Source organism: Drosophila miranda, chromosome 2, assembly GCF_003369915.1.
Source record: "Drosophila miranda strain MSH22 chromosome 2, D.miranda_PacBio2.1, whole genome shotgun sequence".
NCBI classification, from domain to species: domain Eukaryota; kingdom Metazoa; phylum Arthropoda; class Insecta; order Diptera; family Drosophilidae; genus Drosophila; species Drosophila miranda.
Window position 1 is genome coordinate 5,447,554 of NC_046675.1, and position 20,986 is coordinate 5,468,539.

General features: G+C 45.2%; 1 protein-coding gene and 1 long non-coding RNA gene across 2 annotated transcripts in view; one reads left to right on the top strand and one right to left on the bottom strand.

The window, feature by feature from the left end:
• LOC108155240 overlaps positions 1-20,986 on the bottom strand; it is a 117,657-nt gene that overhangs the window by 92,871 nt on the left and 3,800 nt on the right.
• Positions 6,366-7,240, top strand: LOC117187341. The gene is made up of 2 exons (XR_004472049.1): positions 6,366-6,716; positions 7,009-7,240. It is a non-coding gene; the product is annotated as an uncharacterized LOC117187341 (long non-coding RNA).

The window sequence follows — 20,986 nt, forward strand, 5'->3', positions numbered from 1 at the left end:
GTCCCCCCGATAACGCCCCCACTCTATAAGAGGGGAATGTTTATGGGAGCCCGATTGGCGCTCGAAGATTGGGGCCTAAATGGTCATAACTGGATGGGTGATGCTGCCAGCGGTGTTGGCCAATTTGTTGTGTGTTTCATTTCAGCTTAAGCCCGTGTCTTGAGCGCCTGGCGAGATCAGATAAAGACATGGGCGATTGATAGATCCGATGCGATCGGCTTGTCTCGAATTAGTCATTCGAATGGTGGAGTGGTGGTGGGGGCCCCTGGGCGCTGTTTAGCTCGTGGTTCAATGGACCCAATTTTGCTAATGACTATTGCTAATCGAATGGGTTGAGGCCATAAATTATAGTGGAACTTTAGTGGAAAACTACTGTAAGATCGATGCCTATTCGGAGAGAAAAGAAGAGTACGCACACCTGGAGGGGACTTCCCTCTGACCGCAGCAATGAGAACTGACAACTTAATTATATTCTGCATCTTCTGCTGCTGACAATTGCATTTTAATTAACCACAGCCGCAAAAGCAGAGCACTGTTAAAATCCAGAGCCGATTCATAATTGCCAGTCCTGTAATTGCATTGGTAACTTAATTACGGAAGCCACAGAATGTGGCAGCTGTTGCACAGCACCAGTCCAGTGCCAGTGCCAGTGATGGGGTGTCAAACGAAATTGTGGACAAGTTGTCATAAAAATGTTTCAGGTTGCAACGATGCGTTGCGCATACGAAATGATTCCCAGCCTCAGACTCAGTCTCAGCACTTTTGCTCTTTTGTCCGACAAGGCAAACCTTTCTCGGGTTGCAGTTGCAGTTTTTCCCCGTGAAAACAGAATTTGAATTTCCAATTGCGAATGCATTTTCCGTGCGTTACTCAAACAGCGAGCCACCTTCAATTATTCGCATAAAAAACAACAACGAACCGAAAAGCCGGCGTGCCATTTTAGCATTTTTCGCGTATTTGGAAATTTAGACATTGCCTCGCCTTGAGACGCGTTTCGCTCCTCGTTTGCTTTTGGATTTTTGCATACTGCCTGGCCTGACTGTAAAAGGAGCTGTTCGTACGGCTCTTGGCCGTAATTCGAAACGCCTGCCAAATGACAAAAGCCACAGCAACACAGCAAAACACAGCGAAACACAGCAACAGCATTGAAATTTGCATTGTTCAACGTATCGGTTTTGTTTGGGGTTTGGGGTTTGGGTTTTGGTTCGGCTCGGCTCGGTACGAACCTCTGACCCACTTGTTTTTTGAGAGACCTGGTCTCCCCCCCATTGGTTTCCCAGTGAATCATTTTTGGGGGTCTTGGGCCTTATCTGCATACCGTACGCAGCTGCTAATCATATAAATTAGGGTCGCGGAGAGATGGGGCTGAGCCGGGGAGCCCTCGTGGTGCGAGTATCTGCACTTTCAAATCTGTGACGCGCCAAAAAAGGGAAACGCATCGTGTGTGCTGCACATTTGACCCATAAATTAAGCGGTAATAACTTTCGAATTTTTCAGCATTGCACGGGCCATTCGGGCATTCTCAGTTTCTCCCAAAATTACGAAATTGTGCACAGGCGAGAAGGTGGCAGGAGGGATCAACGGAAGGTGAAGGTTGCCCTTCAACAAGCCATCAGAATGGCCCTTTCTCTCTCTCTCTCTCTCTCTCTCTTTGTGACTCCTTCTGGCTGAAATTCTTGTCTTGAGATAAAAGTATCTTTGTGGCTCGAACCGGTTGGGGACTGCTTTTTTGACTCACAGTTTACCGTTAAAGTCCAGGGTGTGTGTGTGTGTCCTGGTTATAAATCTGATATCTGGCCATATATAAGTGGATCCCCACCGAAGTTCATTGATTTAATGAGCCCCCAACTCGAACTCCAACTCGAAATCCAACGAAATGAAATAATCCCCCAGGAATCTGTGGGCATTATTTCATCAGCTGTAAGCCCCTTTACCGTTTACACATTCATAAATCTTTATGAAAAACATTTAAAACATTCATTATCTGTACGAATGCCGTTTCATTGGAATTCATTGAAAAAACATCGATTTAAATTAAGCGAAAAAGGGTCGAATAAAAAACCCAATCTGGCCTTAAATTTGTTAAAAGATCTGCCACAAATTTAATTATTACATTTGGAACATACGAACCAAATTGGATATTAGTCTTAGCCCTAGGGGGGGCCGTTGCCATTGATTGGCGTATCTCTGGCCAGTTATCGCATTCGGAAATTGTGCGCACGCCAACTTGTTGCACAAGGGGCACGGGGCACGGGGCACGGTGGGCACGCACAGCTGGCCGGGGTTTCCTTTCCGTTTATGGTGCGAGTCCCGAATATGCCTATCGCTCTCTATGAAATTTATCAGCTGCAGCTTCCAGTGCAATCCATGGCAATCGAATGAGGTGGTGGATACCCTCTCCTCGGATTCATTACTCTCGAAAATATTCCACACTTCACTTGGTCCGATATACCCCCAAATGTACCCTCTACCCGCCAACCAATCCATGAAAATGCTGGCAAATTTCAATTGCAATAATGAGCCCGAGCGAAACTCACGTTTTCCCATTAGCATTTCTGTGCGCTTTCCTCTCGTTTTTCCATCCATTGTCTTGGGCCTCTCCTTGGTGGCTGTGCGTTTACCGTTAAGCCCCGCATATTGCATTGTTTTATGATCTGTCCATTGGTGCGCCGTTAATCATATTGCATGGAAATGCAATCGGAAACACCAAGGAAATGTCTGTGGGCCATGTCCGACCATCACGTGCGTAAGATCAATAAAAATCCAATTAAAATGCAAAAAGTTTCATAATTACGCCAAAAGCTGTTGACTGGACTAATGGCAGAAGGAGAGTGGGAGGGGGAGTAGGAGGGGGAGTGGGAGTGGGAGTGGGGTATCGGAGTGAAAAGTGAAAACCCCCTGGGGGTAATAGAGAAATGGACAACTGCAAATGCACTGCAATAAAACAAGTACCAAAGAGAGAGACAGAGAGATGGCGATGGAGTTGGAGGAAAAACAACTGCAAGTTGAAATTTTCGCGCACTTTGTTGCCATTAACTATTGTTGTAGTTGTAGTTGCAGTTGCAGTTGCAGTTGTTGTTGTTGTTGCAGCACTGACTTTACACGCAATTCTGTTTTTAAACTTAGTTGCCCGCCGCCGCCGACGCCGCCGACGCCGCCGCCGCTTTTGCTGCTCTTAACAACTGTTTTATGCTGTCGATTGCAGTTAAAATGAAAATGGAAATGGAAATGGCTTGTAAACGACGCGCTAAAAGACATTTCGTATTTTGCACAATTTTCGGTTTTTTTGTCTCTTTCACTTCTTGTTGGTTTTTTGTTTTTGCCTAAAACAAGTTAAGACGATAATAACCTTTCAAGAAATTTACGTTTATGCCATTTTAAATGGCAACATAATTTATGGAAATGTCTCAAAGCGCGGTTTCGCTGCTTCTTGGCTAATTTTAGCTGGAAAAACGGAATCAGTTAAGAAATTGGCAGCTTATTTTAGCTGAGAAAAGAAATCAGCTTCGAAATTATTTCATCAGCCGAAGAAATGTCGAAAAAACTTTCCATTTTCAGATGATGTGGAAAGAATATGCATATATATTTTAGCAGCTTTTTAATTAAGCCGGCTTTCTTTTCTTTCCATATTTTCCACTAGAAAGAACTAACAGAAAAAACAAGGAAGTTGTGACGTGAAGAAGTTAGCTAATTAATACCCGGCTCCTTGTCCCCTGCCCCGTTTGGCGGCACTACAAAGAGCGAAACATCACCGAGCGGATAAACAAAAAGCCCCTGTTTTTTCTACGGAAATTTGATACACTTTCAAAAGGCGGAAACTGGTCAAAGCAGCGCCAGCAAGGGGCAACTTGCAATCCTGCCACTGCCACTGCCAATGCAACTGCCACTTGACGACATGAAGGGTGGTGGTCTTTTGATGTCATAAAAAGCGGCTAAATAGCAAAGTGAAATGCTAAACCTTCTCTGAACAAATAAGCCACCAAGGTGGCATATTTCACCAGCAGATTGCGGGGCAACGGTAAGCCAAAGTACACTCCGCTCCCAGAGATGGTCAGGTGCAAGTGAAAGTTGGATTCGACCAGGCCAAGAAGAACCGTTCAGGCAGGCAGGATTCATTCCATCATTCCTTCGGTGGCAGTGGCAGTGGCAGTGGCAGTGGCAGTGGCAGACAATGTCAGGCAGGAAGCCAGGAAGCCTCAAGTACCTGACTACAATGTCACTCTAATTGCCATTGAAACTGCCAAGCTGGCAACACACACAGACAGCGATGCAGATACATTTCAAATGTCAAATTAAATGCAAATTACATATTTGGCATTTATGGTTGCGTCTCCAGAGAGGAGATAGTGAGACGGAGAGAGAGAAGGTCTAGCTGTCTGCGACCTCGTCTTCGACGGTATCTCCCTCTGAACCCATTAAAATGCCATTAAAATTGACGTCACATTGTTGTTTGGCTCCGCAGCACTCGCCTCCGACACCAATTTCCATCATCAGGCATACTTTAGTAATAGTTAAGTAGCTTAGCACATTTTTGGAGAGCACGCTGGCAGTACTGCCACCATTTCGAAGGCAATCGACTGATTCTCTTTGAAATTGGTTTAAAATTAGAGAATTAACAGCTGCAAATGCATCTGGAAAGTGAATTAATTGGAGCTTACATGGAAAAGCTTTTACGATGTACCCAGGGCCCCCGTTGGAATCTGAATGTTGGATTCCCTGCGATACGTATCTCGTTTTGAACAAATACTTTTGGAAAAAGAAAAGAGGAACATTGCTGTATAGATTCGTACTATATGGGACATATATCGGAATAATAGGTTTAAAAGTTAGCAGTGGGTATATGCGACAAATGCTGATGATAGATAAATAAAACGATGCTGTTAAAAAAAATATTTTGCAGATTTACGAGTATTTGGATAAGCTTTTCCCGGGATCAGAATAATTATGAAAATTTGTGCAACCAAATGAATATGTTGCACAAAAAAATTGCAACGGGAAACAATAGAACTTCCACGTGCATGAGCAAGAGCAGGCCGGCAATGCCGGGCAGGGCAATAAAAGTGCATGCACTTCCACACACCTACATACGTATGTATTTCCACATGTAGTATGACGACAACGACAATGTCGATGACGGCTGTGACTGCGGCAGCGACGCCGGAACGTTTATTTATGTAAAGGTCAATTTGCAATATTTGCGCAAGGTTAGGCACACACGTTCATATATACACACGCATATACTATGTGGATATTCACGCTTACGGTGGGAGCGGGACGCCAGATGATCGCGAAGCTTTATGCAACAGTAAAAACCACAATCATATCATCAGTGGGAGTGCGAGGGCGAAGGGGAATGGGTAAGCGTGCGTGTGTGTAAGCTAAAACGCAGATTAAAGCTCGCAAGCTTCCCCTCTCCCGCTCTTTGTCTGCCTCTCTCAGCAAGCTGCTTATTGGAACTCTTGTGCTCTCCTCTTGTGCCATTACACGTCCATTTAGAAATGCCTGCAGGGGAGAGTGATTGTGGGATGGGGGTGGAGAGAGAGAGCATGAGAGAGAGAGACTACAAAATAACATTAAAAGGAATTTCAGCTGACAATGTCATGCGGATTAGCGATGTGCACAAAAAATTCACTCAACCTTCCGGTTGTGCTCTCTCGCACTGCCGCTAAGAAAGCTCCGGGCCATGCATGCAGCGGATGGAATGGAAGGTGGGGTAGATATAGCCTTGTTGTTGCGCTCATCCTTGGGCAAAGCAGCGGCAGAACAGAAGGGAGATAGCAGAGCGCGAAACAAAACACCCGACTTTAGCAAACTTGGGCAAAAACGTGCCAAAATCCATCAATTTGAATGGCAAATGCTGAATCGAACGAAAGCGAGGGCCGCTTGAGTAATTAGTCCAGAGGTTCGTAATCTGAATGCCTGTCAGTACTGTAACAATGCTTCCCCCTCTCTGTCCCAGTTGCAGAACTGTTGTGGCAACACTCTCGCATGCATAGATGCATTTGCATAGCCAATGTCAGTTCCATTTATGCCATTGGCTCGCCTTCATTTCGCATTGCCGTCTGTTCTTGCCCCCAAGGTTGCATTTACCATATTATGAGGGCGCACTGTTGTACGACTAGTAGCTGTTGCTGTTCCTATATTTGTTGCTACATTGTTGTGGCACCGCCACTGATATCCGCCAGAACAGAAGCCACCAACTGCATGAGGGTCTCGCCCCTGGCCCAGGCAAGGTTAGACGCGCCCCCAATAGACTCATTAGATTGATTTTGTAAGGCAGTAGCAAGCGGAAAGTGGAACAGACTCTTTGGTTGCATCACGAGGCGGGACAGACCGGCAGACAATTAAAAATGCAGCTCGTTTCTGCTGTTTGCTGCTGTTTAGCTGTACAAGTATTTTTACACTTACGTAAAACTCAAATGCCGGCAATACGAAAGTCGTTAATTTTACTTGTTATAAGTTAATAGTTTTATTTTCGTTATCATGACAGTTGAAAGCAAACAGACAGACAGGCAGAGCGGCCCAGAGGCAGACAGAGAGAGAAAGAAAGAGAGAGGCAGGGAAGAGATGAGATTGCACTTGGTTGTTGCACAACCTTTGCAACCAGGCGCGTGTTGTTCGTTAACACTCCAGCTCCGGCCAACAGCCTCTCCTTCACCCTCTCCAGCCATGCGGATTCAATCAAATATCCAAATCGCAGACGGATCTGTGGAATGGTATGGTGCCCCGGGGAGTCAGACAGTCCGCTACTCGCACGAATAGCAAATAAATTTAAATTTAAAGTTTTACTCCACTCGGATGTTCGAAAAGAGCCGAGTTTATTTCATTTTCCATTAGAACTATGTAAATATTGCGGTTGGTACCAAAAATGGCCCTCGCATACCTGCCTGGGATTTATTACAATCTCGAAAAAAGCTCGCTCGGAAAACCTTGTGTGTTTTCCTGTCTGTATAAACCCCCCTCCCCCAAAAAAAAACCATAAAGCTGATGCCTAAAATCTGTTTGTAGTTTCAGGTCTGCACAGCCCCCCATTTACAGCAACATAAACAAGCGTTCTCTCTCCTTAATATAATTCACCTTGGACGGCCCCCCGAATAGAAGAAAAATCCACACACAAATTACAGGGCAAACTGATAAAGCAACAAGAGCCAGAATTCAAAGAGTTGTCGACGGCTGAGATTGATAAATAAATTGAATTCCATTCCAGTCTGCGAGAGATATTTTTGAATGACACAATCAACATCGTTTTCCCTTTTTTCTTTTCTGTGGGCATTGTTTACATGGAGTGCAAACTGGGGAAATACATATCGTACATACATTTGATGTTATTCATATTTTCCACCAGTCGGGACACACACACAGACACCGCGGTGGAAGGGGTATGGCAGTGTACAATGGGAGCTTAATTTATGAAATTAACAAACACACAGCGCCACAACCGATAAAAAAAACTTTGCTCGCCAGCCACACAAAATAAATAACAATAAAAAAAAACCACAAAAAAACCGCAGAAAAAAAATAGAAAAATTAGAACGGCAAAAACTCCACTCAATTTTTGGACCCTTCATTCATTTACTGTAAACGATGGGGCTGGCGGACCACGAGAATTTTTCATATGTCGTCGAAATCAGCAACTCACGAAGGTGATAGCATTCGATGGAGTGGGATAGAGTGGGGGGCGGGGGGGGGCCGATGTCGGTAATCAACCTTGAATTCGTTTTAGAAGCGCCTACACACCACAAAAAATTCAACGAAACGGAAACAATGTAAAAAACCAGAAAGAAAAGATATGTTTAGGGGCCGAGCGAAGCATTGCCACCATTCGTTGGCGATAGCAGTCCGATTTTGATTAAATTATGTAGGGCGATATGAGAGCCACAAGCAAGGGCTTAGTTTCCACGGAAAACGCATAGAAAAACGTTAGAAAAAAACTGCAAAATCTATTATAATCAAATTGTAAGGGTACAGATACTTGAGACGCAAGTTACTTATTTCGTAATATCCATTTTGGCTTGCCACAAGACCGAACGTATTTGCTTTCTAGATGTTTGGGAAATTGATGTCGTAACAAACAAGTTTCGCTGTGATTTTGTTGATTGTATTTCTTGTTTTTGTCAGGTAACAACGAACGTCACTCGTATCGAGTTTTTCTGGCCCCGGATGAAACCATTTGCTGCTTAAACCAAAAATATATCGAACACATAAAATCAACATAATTCAAACATTATTCTCAGGCCCAGCGCGACACGTGATGCCAGCATGCAAAGTGAACTAAAAATATTTCTCAGTTTTGGTTTTGTTTGTTTTTTTTCGATTTCGATTTGGAGGTGGAAGTGGATGTAGATGTTGTTTTGGGTCTCTGTTCCGCGCCGATCTCGAGAGGGGTTAAGCTGTGGCTAAGGCTATGGCTTTCGGGGGCTCTGGCTTTTGTGTTCCAACAAAAATAATATAACCCAACTGTCGAAAAGTCTCGTTTTTCGTTTGTTTTTGTCTCGTTTTGGACTGTCCAAGGCTGTGCATTAAAATTCAAGGCGTGCCGCCAATCATTAAAATTTATCTACGTCATAAATTCCAGATATACGTACCAGCCAAAAGAAAAATATACATATGCTTATGTATTTATGTATGTATGGAGCATAGCTCTGGTTTCTTAGCGTTCAGTAATAGTGGGCAACAGTGCGTATGGGCGTATAGCTCATACGACTCGTTGGCCTGTGGAAAATGCACCTAAGCCTAAACAACTAATTGGACTGTCAAGGAAATTAAATCTATTCTAATTGGTTTCTTTGCCTGATAAAACTTATCAAATTGCCAGTATTTAATTATGAACTTAAACTAACAAGGCGATTACTGGGACAAACAAACTCCCCTCCATCTCGGACTCGGACTCTTGACTCATCTCGGGTTGCACTCGGCTTTGATTTGGGTTAAATTAATAAATATTTGGAGCAGAAATGGGAGCAGTGTGAACGACTCTTGGAGAGGGAGACTCGACTGATTGGCATATTTGCATTCATTTATTTGATTTGCAATTGTTATTGAGTGCAGTTTTGAAATTGAAGCGTAGCGTAGCGCGGCTTCAAAGTTCACTTCAAAAGCGAGTGCCTGGCGTTCCCAAAATCTGGCTGGCTGGCTGGCTAACTTGAGGCCTTATCAATGCCGGCCGGGGGGTGCGAGCACTTGAAATATATTCCTATATATACATGCGATCTGCATCTCCTGGTCGCGGAATTCGTTTTGCTGCGAAAACGAACACGAACACGAGTGGTAAACGGCAAACGGCAAACAACATTGAACAAGTTAACTAAAAATAAGCTTATTTATTGCTGATTTTGCTTTTGTCTTCCGTTGCACTCATGAAAACGAATGCGCTCACACTCACAGTCGAACATTTGAGAATCCCCGTTCACCTTCCTCGTGCTGATCAGCCATACCCCATGCCCCATCCCCATTCCCAGTCGCCTCGTGCAACTCAATGCCAACGGCTGCGGCAGCTTACGCTTTAAGCTCAAAGCCTATCCGAGTTTCGTTGCTGCTGTACGCGAGTATCTCGTATCTGAGCGATACATTTAGCCATTGCACAGTTGCTGTTGCTGTTGCTGCTGCTGTTGTTTGGCGCTGGCGCTGGCGTTGCCTCTGGGGCCACTTGCAGCTGTCATTGTGGTTACGGAGAGCGAGCGAGACGGGGCATTGGGAAAATTGGGTTATTGGGTCATGATTCAGTTCGAAGCAAAACGCCAGCGACAACAGCCACAACAGCAACAACAACAACAGCAATCGCCTCGATTTGTATTTCGTTTTGTGAGCGCGCCCACTGGCTGTCAACAAAGCGTACTTGTAGATACTTTTTCAGCTACTGTTTTGCAGCATACGAGTACGAGTATTGAGGAGCCAGGCTGATGCTGCTGCTGCTGCTGCTGTTGCAATTGCAACCCCAGACTATACTCCGCTACTCATCCGAGTCCCATGCCTTCCAGAGTTTTGTGTGCCTCGCTTTGTATCTTTCTAATTGACTTCCCTCTTTTGTCCATTGGCCATTGTCAGCGATGTTGTCGTTTTCATTGAAGTTGTATGTTGCTGCTGCTGCTGCTGTCTTCGTTGTCGTTGTTGGAGCAACACTTGACACTAATTAGGCCACTCTCTGTGCACTTGAGCTTCTCCTGCCCCTGCCCCTGCCGCTGTCCCGTGCCTGACATTATCTCCAGCTCAGCTCTAGCGGCACTCTCAAGCTTTGCATACGAGTACGAGTACGAGTATGTATGCTAATATTTAATCCCACCCCACACCACACCCCGTTCGCCTTTCAATTATCTACAGCCTGAATATGTATCAGAAAGTATTTACTTGGGGGCCGAATACGTACAGTCGGTATAAGAAGAATGCCCTGCACATAGGAAGCGACTCGAAATAGCTCTCCTTGAGGTGCAAAAACAAACAATCTTTGCTTGGCATCTAAAAATATCCCACGAGATACCGTATCTCTCTCAATCAGTTATGTTGTGCTCGAGGCGCTGTAAATCAGTTCAAGATAAATTAATATTGTAATTTCCGCAGGCATTTCCCAATTGGAGCGTCTAAGCATGCCTCATCTGTGGTGTGCTATAAAAAATCATCGGGGCCAAGAATATAAACGCAGAATTCCGAATTCTTTGCGCCATTGACCAACATTCAGACGGACGGACGGACTCGAAAATGTAAAAATGTAAAACCTATAGATGTGCAGATGAAAAACGAAAAAAACTAACAAAAACGGAGGACAACATAGGCCATAAATTTCAATCAAAAAGTCTGCTGCTCGCAGCAATTAAATTGCGCAATTTTTTCATCTCTTGGTTTTTTTTTGCTTTTTTTTGTATTTTTATTTATGTTCAGAGGAAAAGAGCATCGAGAATACGGACTGCATTTGCCTGAAAGATTGAGTAAATATTCGGATCGACGAGGGGCTGATGAATGCATTTGAATAACAACTCAGCTGGGAATAATGACGAGTTATTATTCACACCAAAACAGTTCACACTCCACCACTAGTACGAATACGAGTATGGGTATGCGCATTGCTTTGGAAACACATCTCTCAGGTAGGTAGGCATTGAACGATCCACAATTGCATAATGACTTGGGCAATTGCCGCATTTGCATATCAAATATTTCAGTGGGCGTCTCTCATTTAGTATTTAGTGCTCGTGTGTGTGTTTTCGCGTTTTTAGTTCACGCACTGCCCCCGAATCGTACGCCGAGGGGCAGTCGGACTCCAAAAACATGACACACAACATTGTAACACTGACACCAAATACTCGTACATTTCTGCCACAAACATTTGGCATTGCCGGTGTTGCGGCTGTGACTTGGTTTAAATTTAGTTGCAAGGCGCTAAATTTGCTTACTGCTTGCTGCCTGAGAGACTCACTGGCTCCGGAACGAGGCTATGATTACGTGCTACATGGAGGCAGGGGGCAGAGCAGAAGCTGCGAAAGTAGCACAAAGTTTTTGTGTACCTTTCGTACAGTTGAACTTCTGTAACTCGAATTCCCCCAAAAGTCGAAACTATCTTTCAGGTTACGTTAGGCTGAGGACTTCAATAGGTATGCAATATAGAGAGATATATTCAAAGATGAGTTGGTAGGTATACCTATTCTATATAGTGTTTCCAGTTATAGAAGTTCGACTGTGGCATGTGACACACTTGAACGTAGATGGGACACCTTGTCGGCTACGCAATTTTCGTGCGGGTATCACGATGGGGGCCAAGTTAATGTGTACTCATTGTCGTTCAAAGGAAAACCATTCTGTCCCCCTTCAACTGTTGGCTGCTCCTAACAAACTTCCATCCAAAACACGAACTCAATCATCGCTGAAATCCACTGGATTTCCATGGCACGATGATATCTGCACTCCTGCCGACAGGCAGGACAGGAGGCTCCCTCGAATGTATGTCATAATTTTCCTTATAGTTCGTTCCCTCGTTCCTCCGTTTGTTTGTTTGTTTGTTGAGCCCGCCTGTTGTTGCCTTGTTTACGTTGGGAATTTGCATGCCGCTGATTGAGGTGGCAGCGTCTCCGTTTCAGCCATAACAACAAGTTTGTCCTGCCGGCATCGAATGTTTGACCCATTTTTGCTCTATGACACCGATGCCCCCCCCATTCCGGGTACCCTGGCAACCGAGTACGAAACAGGGGAACTCCATTTTGTTTGGGGGATACACTTAGAGAAACCAAACAATTTGCTTTCAATTTGGAAATTAAAAGAAAATATTTATGGAATAAATTAAAATCATTAACGTAATCACAGCTTTGTTTCTGGATTTAGGAGTGCTCTAAGATGGCGATTTTTAAGATTAAAGAGCCTTGATTTTCGAGTTTAAAGGCCAACTGGGTCAACGGGAGCCCCGCCTGCGGCTAGAGGGCTAATGCTGCCACCCTACTACTAACTAGATGAGATTTTTGCCCACGGTGAGCCGCCGATGTCAAGTGAACAGACTTTGATTAATCCCTCGGCCTGCGGGATAGTTGATCTTTTCTTATTTTTTCGTAAAAGAAGCCCCCGTCACCGTCACGTACTCAATTAGCCCAATGAGGCAGGGCCCAGCAAAATGCAAATAAAATACTAATAGAAGCGGGCATAGGGCATATATGTATTTGGATCATTAGCATAAGGGTGGCCGAGACCCACCAGCAGTTAGCAGCTGACAGCTTACCAACCCAACCGAACCCATCAGATCAATGGTGAAACTTTGACCGGTCCGGAGGCCAGAGCCAGAATTGGCCAGCTATTTCGTCATTGGACGAAAACGGATGGTCAATAGACCTGGGAAGAGCTGCGGCAGTGTCAGAGCCCAGCAACAAGATGGTGAATTGCTGCCAGAGTCGAGTCATTGTCTCATGGTTATTTATTTATTTTGCTTTTTGTTCCGTTCCCGAGTTTCTTGACCGACTCCCAGAGAAACGGCACACGGCAACCGGCATATTTTTGGATCTATGACGAAATCGTCTCTCTTTTTCTAACGTACCTCCACACGGTTTGAATTAAATTAAATCTGACACGCATTTCGTTCTCGAGTTTTATTTCACTTATTCCATTTAATGGTTTTTCTTTTAACCAATTTTCATCGTCTTGCAGTCGTATGGTTTCTGTTTTTATTGTCGGCCACTCGGTCGGAGTTTCGTTTGTTGTGGATTCCGCTTTGGATGCGAGTATGAGGGAGAATCCCCAAGAAGATTGGATTCAAATTACGATTTTTAGGCTTCGCTGGATGCCGACACAAAAAAAAATAAAGGAACAAAAACGCACAGACAGACAGTGAGTAAGAAAGAGATAGAGAGAGGGGGAGGGGGAGGGAGGGAATGAGTTCGTTTGCCTCACGTTTGGCGTTGCCGGCGTCGCATCCACCACCGCAGTTTGTTGACCTTCATCAAAATCTGGCGAGACAGACACACAGATACTCACACACAGGCACGGACCCAGACAGGATCACCTGTTGCTGCAGCTGTTAGAAGTAGAGCGAGAGAGAGAGAGAGAGAAAGAGAGTAATACGTTGAACCCTTAAGAGAGGCAAGGGCAGAGAGGCAACCCCTGCCTGGGTCTGACATTCTTTCACACAAAACTTGAATGAGAATGCAAATGATTCAATAATACTCGCATGTGCGTCGCGTATATCCCACTCAAGGCCCCCCACTGCAATCCGATTATTCGGCTCACAAAATTGTTACATAATTTCATAATCAACAAAGCGAAACAGCAAAAACAGAGCGGGAGAGAGAGAGAGGAGAAGGAAAAGAGCGCGACAAGTGCCAGAGAGACTGCAGTTGAAATTCCAGGCGATTTAAACAGCGTGCGATTGAAAACGCACCCGGCGAGCGGTGAGCGTCGAGCAGAGGGAACGGAATGGAATCAATAATATGTAAATGCGTTTGTTTCCCTGCCGAAATGAACCGAAAATCGAAAAACCAAAAACCGAACACACAGGCAGTCAGTCCCGTACGGGATCAACGGCTCGGTTCGGCTCATTCCCCGAAAGTTGAATAACCCAAATGGGCGTATAAACAAAATGCAGAGTGGAAAAGGGAAGAGTAGAAGCGAGGCGAATACAGAACAGAAACAGAAACAGAGAACGAAAACGCGGCATGAGGAGGGGTATGGGGAGAGCCTGCCACAGTTGTGTGTTTTATTCGCTCAAATCTACGGCTTATTATGCATAATTCTGATTCCCCCGAGCAACAGCAACAACAATCATAATTATAACGGAGACAGGCGTCGCGTCAGGGACACGGAATGACCCTCCATGAGTAATATGGAATTCATTGGAAGATGATCAACGCGTAACCGAGTCAAAGAAGTCGATAAAAAAGAGTCAGTCAGAGTCAGTTGGGTGACTTATCACAGGGCTCCACTCCATCCATATTCAATCTTTAGTTGTCAACTAATTTGCAGAAATCTTCAAGTTTCCGTTTATGTTGCCCGTTTTAGTTGAGTGATGACATTTCTGGGCCAGGCTATAAAGCTGTCGTAACAGGAAATCGATCCAGGGATTACCCTTATACTAAAAACATTGCAAAGTTTCGAATTTCACAGCTCCCTCTCGGCTAGCTTCAAGATACATACATATATGGAATATATCCAGTTGCATTTCCTATGTACATAAACTACACCCCACCCCACCCCACCATCAGCCCCTATTCGCCCTCGCTTGCATACAAAAGAGAAAGAAAGCAGTCGTCCTTGTCTCGTGCATGTCCCTGCCATGTCATTCATGTCTCAATACGGATCTGGGAATTTATGCGAGAGTTTCCTGTTTCAATTAAATTTTATTATTGCCGATAAAATTTTACGAGCCTTCATTGTAGCCCCACACAGAGAAATTGTCAATGGAATTTGGTATTCTGCTCCTTTTTGTTTGGCTTAGAGATTGCCATTTTCTACGCGTACTTACGCAGACAAGACAACATTTTTGAGTTGAGGAAAACTTCTTAGACACATACCTAAAATGAGAAGAAAGAGAAGAGAAACTGTTATGGAAAGTGCTTAAGGAATTTCTGCATTGAATCAATTAATATCTAAAGAAGAAGCGTCATCATCCCGGAATGGGGGAAACAACCCCAACCATCCAGTGAGTCAAACGGTGATTGGAATGCTATATATATATGCTATCTATACGCTGTGACGTTGTACGCAGTGTTTATGCCCCATTCTTACGCCCACACACACTGCCAGGAAGGCCTACGCCCTCGCCCACGCCCTAACAACCCTCCCCCCAGCGCCAGAATAGAAGCTAATATAGAACGCACAGGGTGGCCAGGGCAGGCCAGGCACGGCCAGGGATCGTTTGCCAAATAATCGGCACATAAATTGGGGACTGGACTGCAATGAGAATTGCACGAAGCCCCAAACCCAGACCCAGAAGCAACACACAGCATAAAACAGGGCCAAATGTTGCTGCCCCTTTTTTCCCACTTTCCGCTCTGGATTTCCCAGTGAATTGAAAGTGTAAGAGGCGGCTTAGTGATAAGCAGACCCATACAACCATCGAAAATGCTACGTAAGCAGACAAACAACACAAAACTTCCAGTTTGTCTGTCTGTCTGTCGGCGGCATTACGTATACGCGCAGTAAGCGATGATGACGACAGAAATTGCGTAGCAGATGCCAATGAAACGGAAGGCATTGTCAATGGCCAGGGGCGGCCCCAGCCCCAGAACCAACATTAGCCCCGCCAAACCCCCTTGAGCAGGGCGCCCCTGTTGACGCCCCTTCGGTATTTATATGGCCAAAATAAGTATGCCAAAGACTCGAACCAACAGCAACAGCAAAAGCAAAAGGCAAATTTGATTGTTATGTGAGGCGAGGTGAAAACCGTTAAAGCCCGAACACGGCGCATTTCTCTGGGGCCGCCGCCCGGGAGGAGTAACGCCACGCAGTAACGCCAATGGGCGGACTGTACGGGAGTTCGATGGATGGCTGTGTGGCTGCTCGGTGTTGTTTTGCATGCTGCACGAAGCTCATTCAAGTTAATTTAATCGCGTAATTTACGCATGATTGGCATCGAAAATGCGTGAAGATATCGGCGACTCCAAAAGCTTTTCGGCTTCGTTTCGGTTTCCTTTCGTTTCTTTCGGTGTAGCTATCGAAATGTAAATATACGAAAATAGCGCGCGAGTGTGTGTTACAGAAGGGGAAAAGATGGGGGGTGAGAGGAGGAGCCGTTGAGAGGCGGCCGATGACGTCGTCTATGCGCCTACGCGGCCAAGGGAAAACCAAAAAGAAGAAGCCTCCAAATAAACAAAGCAAAAAAACAACAACAAAATACAATAATCGAAAGCACAAGCGCACAAAAAACACACGCACACACACACACACACACACACACACCGACGAGTGAGCATAGGGCCAGCATAACATAACGGTGTGAAAACAAAATGGCGACCATATTGCGTTGTAGTTTTTTCGGAGCTTGGGAGGCTGCCATTTTGTTTTTGGCGCCATCCATCCTCCCGCTCGGTCCCCGCTCTGTAACATATGCGTATGATGCCCCTCTCTCTGTCTCTTTCTGTGGGGTGGGGGGGAATTTTGGCGGTTTTTGGTGGGCTAGCCACCGGCCGGTGGCTATCTGACAGGCAGACAGACAGACAGACAGATTGAATGAATGAATGAATGAGAGTCTGGCCAACTGGCAGACGGCTGCATTCGAAATGCGGTAGAAAGTGGTCGGAGCCAACAGCGGTAGAAAGTGTGAAGTTTTCGAGTTTGTTTTTACTAGCCGCTTATATTATTATTATAATGGGGTTTATCTTGGGATTGAAATCGTGGAAATATAATGCTTTAATTATGTAGAACGCACTCTTTTTGAAGCATACTTTATGCCTTCATTGTGTATTTATCCCCGAAACAACTTTTCTCATTAGTCCCCAAACACCTCTCGCCTTGAGCCCAATTGAGTGGAGGAGCCATTCGGCTGTGATAAGCCATACGATAAGCACACAAGATTTACTATCGCCTTGCGTTTTCAGGGATTTCCAGATTTACAGATACGACTCGTACGAGTGCCTGTCTGCCACTTGAGCCTGATGTTGCCGTTGATTCCCCACGGGTGCCAGTTGCCACTGTCAATTGCACATCAGAGTTGCCTCACTGGCAACAAATTTGTCGAAATCAAGTCGGCAACAGACACACTTTGCAACCATTTTGAGAAAGCAGCGAAAACAGTGTTGCAGTTGCAAGTCCCACCTCAAGCTACACTCCATTTGCTCCATTGGAATGCACCCCTCCAGTCAGTATCAGTGGGGTTCTATTTTTGGGGGTATATATTTCTATGTCGGGGGTCGGAGATGGGTAAAACCAGAGAGCAAAAGCGTTGAAACATTTTAATTTGATTAAATTTCATGTGACCCAAATACCGGAAACAGTTATTCTCCATGCCCTAGAAGCATGCCACCGAAGCAACCTCCCCTCCCACCCCACACACACATACACTACCCCCCAGGAAGAGTGACAATGGCCTCGCATTAGAGAAGGAAAAGGGAGCAAAAGCAGAGGCAAAGAAGCGAAATGAGCGCAAAACAAAATCCAAAATGTGATAAAAGGGTGTGAGGGTGTGGGACGGGACCATTACTGGAAAGGGAAACGAAACGACAACCCCTGATAGGGTGGGGTGGGGTGGGGGATGGAGGAGGGGGATGGGGCAGAACTGGTGACGTTGTCGTTGACGTCTTCCTTTATTTCTATCCGTTTTTCGGCTGCCACATGAAAAGCAATTTTCATGCGTGGCTTCTTCTTTGTTTCCAGCCCATGTGTTTGCATGGGTTTCTCTCTCTCTGGGTGTGTGTGTGTGTGTGTGCTGCTGCGTATTTCCGCTCAGGCCACAGAATCGAATCGAAGCCGCGTACACGAGCCCTGAAGAACCCAGCCCAACCCAAAAACTCGAACCCAAGACCCAAGACCCAGACCCAAGCCCAGAGCCGGTTTTTCTTCAAAGCAAAAAAACAAAAAGAAAAACAAAAAAAAATATCTCTCACTCACACTCATACATATGCACATGCACACACACGCATGAATGATGTAGCACGCACACTGGAATACTCGACAGGCACGGACACGCACTCACGCAGCCAGGCACAATCATGTCGAGCGTGCGTAAAGTGCGTAACTGTTGTTGTTGTTGTTGCTGCTGTTGCTGTTGTTGTCGGAAACGGGTTTTACGGGGACAACTTCTTGGCCTCCGCCTTCGCTTCGGCCTTAGGCCTGCTCTGCTCTGCACTGCTCTGCCCTGCTCTTCCCTCTCTCTTTCACTCAATCGGCCTCTCTTTCTGGTGGTATGCCGCCTTGCATCTCTGTCGCACACGCTGGGCTGGTGTGTACAGCTGTTTTCTGTTTATCTCGCACTTTCCGCTTCTTCTTTACATTCGTATTTTTGTTTACGTTCTGTGGCACGCACACGAGACACCACGACACGGACACGGGGACACGCACACTCCGCCGCCACAATCCATCCATCCGCCCGCCCCACCATTGCACCCCGCTGACAGTGCCGGGTCGGGGTCTCCTCTCTTGTATCTTGTATCTACAAGTTTGCCTCTCCTCTCCAGCTGTGTGCGTGTGCGATTGTATCGTATCTGTGCGTGCGATTACATTTGGAGTTTGGCTCGAGTTTGTCCCCTTGCATTTTACAATATTTATGTGCGTATTGTACATTCTGTGGCACTCTCTCGCTCTCTGCCACTGGGAAAACCCCCCACACGGCTCCCGGCCTTACTTAATCACCAAAAAAGCTCAACTTCATCGCTTTCACTTTTAAATTAAGTCATAATAAAACCAACAACGAAAAGATACATAAAGCAAAAGACGCCAAAAAAGTGTAACCTACTTTCGTGTGAATAAAACCAAAAATAAACACAATCAAATACTGCGCAAATTGTTGAAGATCAATAATTAAATCTCTCATTCGCCCCCAATTCGAATGAAACCTGGCCCTTGGCGCTATTATATTATACTATGTATTTTAATCGCTTATTTATGTACTACTATATTATATATTTTATACAATATACGTTTGCATAATAAGCTCGATTTTGATTAGATTTTTGAATCCCATCCAATCCTGGTTCTACTCGCCACAAATATGAAATATAGAAACTAAAATCCAATCTTGGATTTAATTGAGAAATATTCATTTCATAAAGAACTTTTTTTGATAGAATTGAGCTATGAAAAACTTTATCCAGTTTAGTTTATTTTACCGTTTTCAATATGAGTTTTTGTTTGTTTTTCTGTTATTTTCTACTTTTCTGTTTGGGTCTGTCTTTGAGCGTTAATCAAAAACCCCATTTCAAAGTGACCCACATACCAAGGTGGCATGTACCCAAAACGACACTCACCAGCCAGCAAAATCAGGTGTGCACCATGTCCAGCTGTGTGTGTGTGAGTATCTGGCAGTAAGCCGAAATGCCGCTTGAAACAGCAAAAATCGAGATACAAAAAGGCAAGGCGCTTTGAAATCAAAACTAAAACTCAAACTCAAACGAAACCGAAACAAGCTGCATGCATTTTTTTGAAAGTCGTTTCGATTTTGGGCTCTGCTCTTGCCACCGCCCCTTGGCTGGGCTCTTACCTTCGGTGGAGCGGCTCGGTAGGCGAGCTGGCTGGCTCCCTTTCGATTAGGGTCACTTTATGAGTCAGAAGCCATAACCTGTCTTTTGATGGACAAAGAAATGAGTGCTATGACATTTGATGAAGAGCAGAGCACATAAACATTCTTTGTGCGCCGCCTGAAACCCAACACCCAAGTCGGGAGAATCGAAGCAAGTCGTTCAACCTGCCCGTCGCAAAAAGGTCACTGAAGCAGGCTGACCGATTCCAAAGACCCCACGAATACGAAAAAAAAACAAACATTTTATGACAATTTTTGACTCGGTCCTGACTCGTAGTTTATCGGTTCCAATTAGAGTGCATATTCCCGGGTAGCATTGCCAAAAGACGGGCTGGACTTTCTCTACCTGAAAGATCGACGAGTGTGCTCCTCGGCAAGGTCGATTAGTCATGAGAGTGCACCATCCAATGCCCAGACTCAGACCCATAACCTGAGCCAGACAAGGGCCCTCGAGTGACCTGCCAGTCGGCCGTCATTTTTTAGCCTGTTTCAAACAAAACAAAACAAAAAACAACTACATGCTAACGAAAAAATGGATGTTTTTGCCGGTATCATAAAACCATAGCAATGCAGATGGGCCGCAAGAGAGCGAAAGGGAGCGATAGTTAATGCTACAAAGAGTGCGAATGAGAACGGAAGAGACAGGATAGAGTAGAGGATAGTGGATAGTGGATAACAAACCCTATGGCAGGCAGGTCGTTAGCCGGGACCGAGACCCCAGGCAGAACAGCGGGGAGTAACCGAAACGAGACTCAGGCAGGATAAGGGGAAAGCCGAGTGTTGGACAGGAACAGACACATCTAGGGAAAAACATGGCCTCGAAAAGCAAACCGTTTTGCCAAATGCCTCGTAAATGACCTGATTGAAGGGGCGACAATGATAGGCAGGCCTAGACTGATGGACCCTGATGGACAGAAGTATGCGATGAAGTAGTTCCGCCAAACAAGGGCTCTGATAAATGAACGCAGATACATGTGGCAAGAGATAATGGATTTATAAAAACAGAAAGTGAAGAAAGAAACCAATTATCGGCATCTTCCCCAACAGAAGGCGATTTATTTGGATCACTTGTGGCAGCTACGAAATGAACTTCGAGCCATCGAGCCATCAGAGCCGTTCACCTGGTCAAAATGCATTCTCTGCTGGCCCGAAATGGGTCGCAGCCTGAAAAGTGAGAGGCCAAAACAACACACACACACACACAAAATACAAGTTAATTAATTGCCAAAACCGATGAAAGTAAAAAGCCAAAGAGAGAAATGGGGGTAAGGGTAACCCAGAAACCTGCCAGAAAGCTGCCCAAAAACAGAAGTGGAGGAGAAGTTGCGTGTGCGGTAAAAAATCACGGAG